At 46.5% G+C, this 7,971-nt stretch overlaps 1 protein-coding gene across 1 annotated transcript in view; it reads right to left on the bottom strand.

The window, feature by feature from the left end:
- CREB5 (cAMP responsive element binding protein 5) overlaps window positions 1-7,884 on the bottom strand; it is a 253,101-nt gene extending 245,217 nt beyond the window's left edge. Inside the window, exon 1 of the mRNA XM_021388078.1 lies at window positions 7,811-7,884. The gene's annotated coding sequence lies outside the window, so the exon portion shown is untranslated. The remainder of the gene's footprint in view (window positions 1-7,810) is intronic.

Genomic DNA, 7,971 nt, shown 5'->3' with positions numbered 1-7,971 from the left:
CTCTCTTTTTTTAAAAGAAAAAGGAAAAAGCCTACAAAATTCCACAGGCTAAGGTGTTACTCCCAACTGACAACAGCACAAATAAGAGAGAAAAGACCCACTGGCACTAGAATTCGGCAATGCCACGTCTCACTGGAAATCTTGGTGGGCTTTTCCCCTGTGCTGTGCAAGCCCCAGGCTGCAGCAGTGACTGTCACAGCCAGCGAGACGCAGACAGATAGATGATGGAGAGTGCAGACTGCGCACCCACACATAAAGCTCGTGAGAGGAAGGAGAGCGCACGGAAGGAATATTAATTGAGCGCAAAATAAGAATTCTCAATATCCCCCTGCCCCCTGAAAAGTGGCCGCAAGACAAGGAGAGCTGCAAACACGTTCATCCTGGGGAAAGAGCCGTCCGTAACGCGACGTGTCAGACCGCTGCTTTAGTGCTGGGATTTGCACAGCGCACAACCAATAGGCTGCATGCAGAATAGACCCCATGAATCTAATCTTCTTCTCAATGAGTGTTATAGCAGTCTATAACTCTGCGTTAACAGAGCTGCTCCAGATTTCTGTCGGGGTGAGTGGACAATTAGGTTCCGCTGTGATCATGTTTTTTAATCCACAAGGATCTAATTCTCCTCACCCAATCAAACTCTTCTGATCTTTTCCACTTTCATAACAGGTTATGCAGAGAAACTGGTCTTTCAAAGATTCACATCAAAACAGTTAAATTACTGCTTTCTCTCATTTCTTGTGTTAAACCAGCAATTACGCAAATTTTACCCATTTCTGTGCTTGAGACCGTATAACGCATTATTTGTGCTGAGGAGTGAAAGGGCAGTACAAGGATTTTAGAAAGTCTTTAAGTTCCTACATCATTCATTTTTTCCCTCACTGCCTTTTTGAATACCTTTCCATTGCACAGCCAGTAAAAAAAACCCACATATATTAACCTCATTTAATAATAGGCATAAGATAATATTAAAGCGCTACATAGACGCACTTAAGGATATAGAAGGAAGGAAAGAAGGAAAATTCCTTAATTTGTTTTTAATTACAAAATCTATTCTTTTCACTTATTGTGCTTACTGTCTGGGAAATGAATGAAAGTTGTACAGATACGGATCCTGATCTTGTCAACCTTAAAAAAGAAGAAAGTGCACCAATTATCACCAGCAAAAGGAGTTGTTTTGTTTGTTGTTGTTGTTGTTGTTTTTTAAGGCACAGAAAAGTAAGTTGATGTGGTGGTTGAAATGCTCACAAAACCTTAAAAACAAATTCTTCCTAAAAACGTCCACTCAGAAACGAGGTTGAATTTCAGGTAGTAAAAGACAGTCCCAAACAAAGCAATCGATTGTGTTTTCCATACCCCATTGCTCAGCTTTCAGTTTCTTCAGGTTAACATCTACTTCCATTCCAAGAACAAAAGTTTCCTATGAGTGAGGTATTCTCATTCCCAAATTTCTACCATCAACAGTGCTCATTTTTGGGTGAGCACATTCCAGGTGCTTTGCCATCACATGCTCAGGTCACCTTTGGAGTTCCTGCTGAGCTCCAAAAAGTGGCAAACTCATTCATTGACCTGACCAAAACCAGAAGCGGCCCAAGCTTAAACCCACTGGCCAAAATCAGTTGAGAGTAGATCCCTTGGAGGTAGGGTTTACTATTCACAATCTGAAAGCTCCTCACCTAGCAGCTAACTATTGCTATTAAAAACAAAGTTTTTTTAAGTTAAATAAGAGGTATATTTGGACTGGGAATAATGTCAAACCAGTTCACACGACACTGAGTTGCTGGCAGTTTGTTTGCAGTATCAATGCACAACAGAGCGACCCAGTAAGAGCATCACTCATATCCTGGAGGGCTTCTTTACTGTTTTAGGCCAAGTGCTACTCCATGGGCAACCAGCATACCAACTCAGCACTCCAAAACTGAGAGATATAAAGTACAATAAAGGAAAATATATAACATCTCTGTTCAGTGCTTACTGGTCTAACCGTTCCACGCAATACATCCTAATCCCAGTCTCAAATTCTATTTGTTGTGCTGCAGAGCCCCCTGTGTTGAGCATACACCCTAACTAATGTTACCTACATTTAGATAACTCAGATCTTCAATCTAGGAACCAGGGGTCCAGGGGAAAATCTCACCTTTGGCAAAGTAGCTTCTGGGTACTTGTGAACAGCTCAGAAAAGATGGCTCTGAAAAATGCTACGCTACATACAGTGAGTAACTGAAGGCATAAGCCCACAAAGGAAGCAGGGAAAGAAGTCATTTCTGCCTCTAAATAAGAAAAAAATTGCCCTAATTAAATACATTTCTTTAATAGTTATTGTACTAGATTTAGGGAGTGAGCGCAACCGGTTTAAGCTCAGCACACTCTTGGACAGAAAACTCCAAAGCACACAAATACACTGAGGCTGCGAGCGAGCCCTCCAAACATGCGTGGGGCTGTTCAGGGACAGGGTCACCCAGAGACAGGGCCCTCAGGAAGGTGAGAAACTGAGAGGAGGGCATGTGAAGAAAATCCTCCGAGAAAACACTGCGAATGAAAAGAAGGCAATAGAAACCATTTGTAGAGTTTATGGGGGAAGAAAGCTGAGGGTGAGACCAAACGATGCCCAGATCCTGAGTTATTACCAGAGCTCTCAGAACCCTAGTAAGAGTAATGAAAGCATTCAGAGCCAAAGAAAAGCAGCACTGACTTCTGGTTCTGGCAAAGGCAGCAGAGGATTTGTAGTATTTTCCCCCAATTAAATTTGAATCTCCTTCTTCCCTTCTTCTCCTAAAGACGTTGCCCTTTCCATCACCCACGAGTGCAGCTCCGTGGCTGAACCCCGCACCTTCACATGCCCTTACAGGGAACGGCGTCACGATGGTAACACCTGCTGCCTCAAAAGATGGATTAAAAAAGCAGGACACCTACACAAACAGAGCTAATTGCAATGTTTGGAGGCATTTATTTGGAAGTTGTGTGCAGGACTGACTTCTGGAATAAATTCTCAAAAAAAGGGGGATGGAAACGAGAACCAAAAGCAAAACATCTTTTAAGCTAAGGAAATTGTAGTAAGCTTTCAATGTTTTACTTTGAAAATCCTACAGCCTTCAGCAAAATCCTTGAAAAATCTCTCCATGTTTATAAAATAGCATTCGATATCACCATCTAGAAACCTACAAAGAAGTGCAAGCAACCCTTCCGAAACTCTCAAAAACCAAATAACAGCTGCATTTCCCATGTGGCGGCTAACAAAAAAAATGCTGACTCTCCCCAGTTTTAATTACAGAGTAAAATAACACATGAATGTAATATAGTAGGCATGGTATTATTTGAAAGCACCGGGGTTGCCCCTTCAACCTGAGCCACGACGTGAGCAAACAGCGCGCGGAGCAGCAGAACAGCTCCTGGATGCAGCGGGGCGCAACAGCTTTCTGCTCCAACAAGTCCTTTTACTGCATCATAATTGCTGTGCATACGTTATGCGTGCTTGTTAGGTATACCTGAGATGATTTAAATTGTTTCTTTGAGTACAACAACAAAAAAAAGTATTCCCATAATAGCACTTTGTTTTCACGTGTCAAGTCTACAAAAGCCAATTTCGGCATTTATTCCTGTAATATGGCTCACGTTCAAATGCGGCACGGTAAGATACTGTCTGGATCATTGTTTTCTCTGTATCAAAGAATACTACACCATCAAAATTTCAACTTAACGCAGTAATGCAATTTTTAGTAAGAGGAAAAGTGTTCTCATAGTCCTTACACCAAACTGTTGCATTAATTTTGTGATCGGCTTTAAGTGTTTTTCAAGGCAGAAGAATGCAAAAGCCCCAAAAACAGAGAGGCATTTGAAGAGCCCTAGAGCATTGTTTACCTATAAACCATTTTTTTTCAGGGGATGAACAGCGGTATGGAGGGGGCAAAGCAACAGGAATCGCTGTTGAGGAATCTGTGGTGCAGAGTGGCAGCAACACGCCGGGCTCCCTGATCGGCCCTGGCATCGAGTGCCCATGACTGACGGAAACTCAAAACATTTCAAATATTTCCACTAGGACTCACATGCGTTCATTGCAGTGAGAGTTTCTGCATGAAACACTGCGCCAAATAAGCTCTCTTAATTATATATGTGTCTGCTTCTTAAATTGGTTAGTATGGGATGCCAACACCAAAACAGAAGAACTGCTTGGATGTGCGAAGCAGAACCACCAGACCTGTTGCTTTACACGTGTCTGTGATTCAAGCAGCTGCATCTACTGAGTACAGTTCTCTTGTAACAGGTTGCAAAAAAAAATCTGTATTTGCAGGCCTTGAGAAAATGTACTGCTTAGCTCCAAGCATAAATTATACCATCCTTATTAATTAAAAGATGCTTAAAGCTGAAACAGCTTTCTTCTTTTTAATGCAAAATCTTGTCCGGAAATATTTTTCTTATAATACAGGGTTAATAGGAGAAATGTTCAGTGGAATTAAAATTGAGCTTTAAAAATGGCTAACAGTATATAGGGAAAGGACTATATCCTGAAAGCAACAGGTTCATAGAAAATCCCAACAGTTAGTTAGCTAAAGGCAGAAATTAGAGATAAGGGATGACTAAGACTGGGGGGAACATCTTTGATTAGATGAAGCACTTTAGAAGCAACAACACCCTCGCAGGAGCTCTTCTAATACTGAAGATCCTCCTGCCTTGGTTGGGGTCTCAGGTTTTTACAGAGCGGGCGAGTTGCTAAATCAGTCTCAAATCATTCTGTGATACTCACTGATGGCAGGGAGGGCTCTGCTCACACAAAGCCAAAAGTTTCAGTACTTAAAGTTACCTTCCAAAGGCAATCTGAGATTTCCTCTGCTTTATCAACTCCAGAGCGAACTCCAGCCCTGCCAGAAATAATCTCTTACAGAAGACCCCTCCGAAGTGCTCGCGGTAAACGCGAGCGGTTGCAGCGTATTTGAGATTCTCAAAGTGAGGAAGCGAAGATCAAATTAAAAAGCACGTACTGCTCTTTACCTGTGAAAGTCGTTCTGATAAATGGTATTATAAATATAAATAAAATGGCAAGCATGTTCTCGCTCCTATCTTTCCTAATCATCTGCATTCAAAGTTTGCTTCCTTTTATATCTTCAGCTCAAATTAGCAGAGGTAGAGCTCAGTTAATTGGAGCTAAACTCTAAGTGTCCATTATGATGAGGGGGAGAGGGTTCTGATGGTCCGAAGTGCGGAAGGCTTTAAAAATGCCACGATTTTAACCTCTGGAAGAGTGCCACCCAATATCCAAGAGTGGCAAACAGAGCTTATTGCCTTTTAAATGTGCTCTCGTGAAACTTTCTGATTTTGAGCATCGGTCTGCGAGTCTCCGATCAAAACTGCAGCAACTGGAGACTGCAGCAGTTTCTTTTTTTAAGCCATAAACTCATTATTTCTATTTCCTGCTTCACTCAAGTGTTTCATTTAAAGTTTTGAAACTTTTATGATCTCAGCAGATGCAAGCAAACATGAATCCCATTTAAGCAAACGGGACAGCAGAAACGTCCCAAAGCCTGCGGACAGCAGCAGGCACCGGTTCTACGCGAGCCATGCACGGTACAGATTAAGGAGAAATCCCTGGTTAGTTATCATAGAAAGAGGCTCCTTACCATTATCTGTAGAGCACAGTCGGGTCCAAGCCGTTTTGTTCAACCACCGCCAACTGCTCTGTCTATTTAGTGACTTTAAAAATAAAAAACCCACCTCCCTTCACAGTGATAGCTGGGGTAAAACTACCCAGAGCTTTCAGGCTTCAGCACTGAAGGCCATCAGAACGGGGCTCCGTTAAAGCAGTGGAAAACAGCACGGTCAGGAGTCAGGTCCCAGGCTGCAGGGCTTGCCCCTCTCCTCTCCCTCACTCCCCGTGCCTGCGAGTAAATGAGCCTAATTTTTCCAATAGCCTTTAACTCCCCAGATTAACTGACGTGGAAAAAGTGACTACAAACTTGTAGCGCTGTCTAGCCTCCAACCCAGCACGGAACCAACTTTGTGGTGAGTGCTGAAGGACACCTCGCAAGCTGCTACTTGCTGGGATCATAACCCAGCGCAGCGCTGCGCCCTCTAGTTCGCTCCGCCCGCGGGAGGGAGGGAGAGATGGATGGATGGATGCATGGACGGATGGGTGGATGGACGGATGGATGGACGGATGGATGCCGCGGGATGCGGGGCTATTGCTCTCAAGGATGCCATTGGTTTACATGGTGTGTTTTCTTTTTTTTTTTTTTTTTTTCCCTCTTCTTTAATAAGGTATCACTACTGAGATAATCCACATCCAGTGGATATGGGAAAATTTAGGCTATAATAGCTCAGCGAACTTCAGCATCCATCTTTGATTTACAAGATAAAAGCAACTTTTAAATTAGAGCGCCCTTCTGCTAATAGAGCTTATTATGCCAGAGACGGGACTGATTTTCCTAGAAAGTTGTCCCTGTGTGCATGCCCATTATCTCTGCTTTCCCCCTTCCACTAATGAGCATTTATCTAAAGAGCCCGTTAATCCTCTGATGCGTGCTTCTGGTCAGAGGTAACAGTTTGAATAAAACCACTAATCACTTATCGCTAATCACCGATCATTAATCACACTTCTCCCCGGTGCTTTGCGACCCGCGCAGCTCCCCTCGGGATTAAGGAGTCACAAATAAGGATCTCAGCCATTTCTCTTAAAGAACGTCCAGCTTTTGAAAACGGCAACCGCATTCACCGCATGAAAGTTACAAAATACTGAAGCGACGACTTTCAACGACACTTTTCTGCTGGAATCCGACCATCTTTCAGCAACCCCCCCGCCCCGCGATTTAGGCGGTGCGCTTGCAGCCGGCCCTCACCCTCCGACTCCCGATTCTCTTTCTGCGCGGTTTCTGGATTATTTCTGCGTGACACTTTCTTACAATAAACTTTTCCTCCGCTGCTGTTCCCTGACGCACTGCGCGCTGTTCGGACGGGGAAGGGCCGGGGCACGGCGCCGGGCGGGGGGCTCTGGGAGCCGCGCAGGGGAGCCCGGAGATGCCGCTCCGCACTCAGCAGCTCGCCCTTCCCTCTCGAACTTCCCCTAGTTAAGCACCGATAAAACAGGGAAATCTTATCGGGCTGCTTAGCGCGCTCTTAACATCGCTCTGGACTTTAACATAGGGACGTTCCTTTATCCCTACCCCCGCCTCTGCACGACCGCTCTCAAAGCGAGTACTGAGCCCCGGAGATGAAGGATCACTCACCATGCCGGGACATAAATAATAGAGCAGGCAGAGTTTACCAAGTATTCCCCTTACACTCCCGAAGCTCTTAGCGTCCTGCAAACTTCGCTGGGGGAAGAGAGAGCCCCGTGAGATCGGGCAGAGGCGGGCGGCTGCAGCGGGGGGACAGCGCATCCCAAGCGGAGCAGCAGCGCGGCACCGGGCTCTGCACCCACCGGAGGGGCTGCGAGTCCCGGCCGCCCGACTCGCCCGCAACTTTGGGAAGCGGCGGGGAAGCTGTCACCGCCGGGGAGCGCGAAGACGCGGAGCTGCGCCCGCATCTCGCTCGGGGCAGCGCTGCCCGCGCCCGTTCCCAATCCCATCCCGCGGCATCCCATCCCGCGGCATCCCGCTCCGTGTCATGCCCACCCCGGGTGCTGCCCCGTCCGGCCCCGCGCACGTCTCTCTCCCCGCACCGTCCCGGCGGAGCAGCGGAGGGCACCGACCCGCGCGGCTCCCGGCAGCGGGGGAGACGCGCCCCCAGGCGCGGGGCTGCCCCTTCCCCAGCCCCGCAGCTCTCGCCCCGTGCCGCGCCGCGCCGAGCGCTTTCCCGGGGCAGCCCTACGTTTTTAGGAACTTACCGCCCGGCGCAGCGCGGCGCGGCGGGGACGGGACCGGCAGCGCGGCCGGAGGAACCACGTTGGACTGAGGGAAGGTTACAATACGTTCTATTTAGAGAAGCATTACATCACCCTCCGTGACGTCACGTGGGATTCCTGAACTTCTAAATCATTGCAGTCCG

This window comes from Numida meleagris, chromosome 2 (genome assembly GCF_002078875.1).
Source record: "Numida meleagris isolate 19003 breed g44 Domestic line chromosome 2, NumMel1.0, whole genome shotgun sequence".
In the NCBI taxonomy this organism is placed as follows: Eukaryota; Metazoa; Chordata; class Aves; order Galliformes; family Numididae; genus Numida; species Numida meleagris.
Note: the sequence above shows the minus strand (reverse complement) of the source record. Positions and strands in the feature narration are given on the sequence as shown.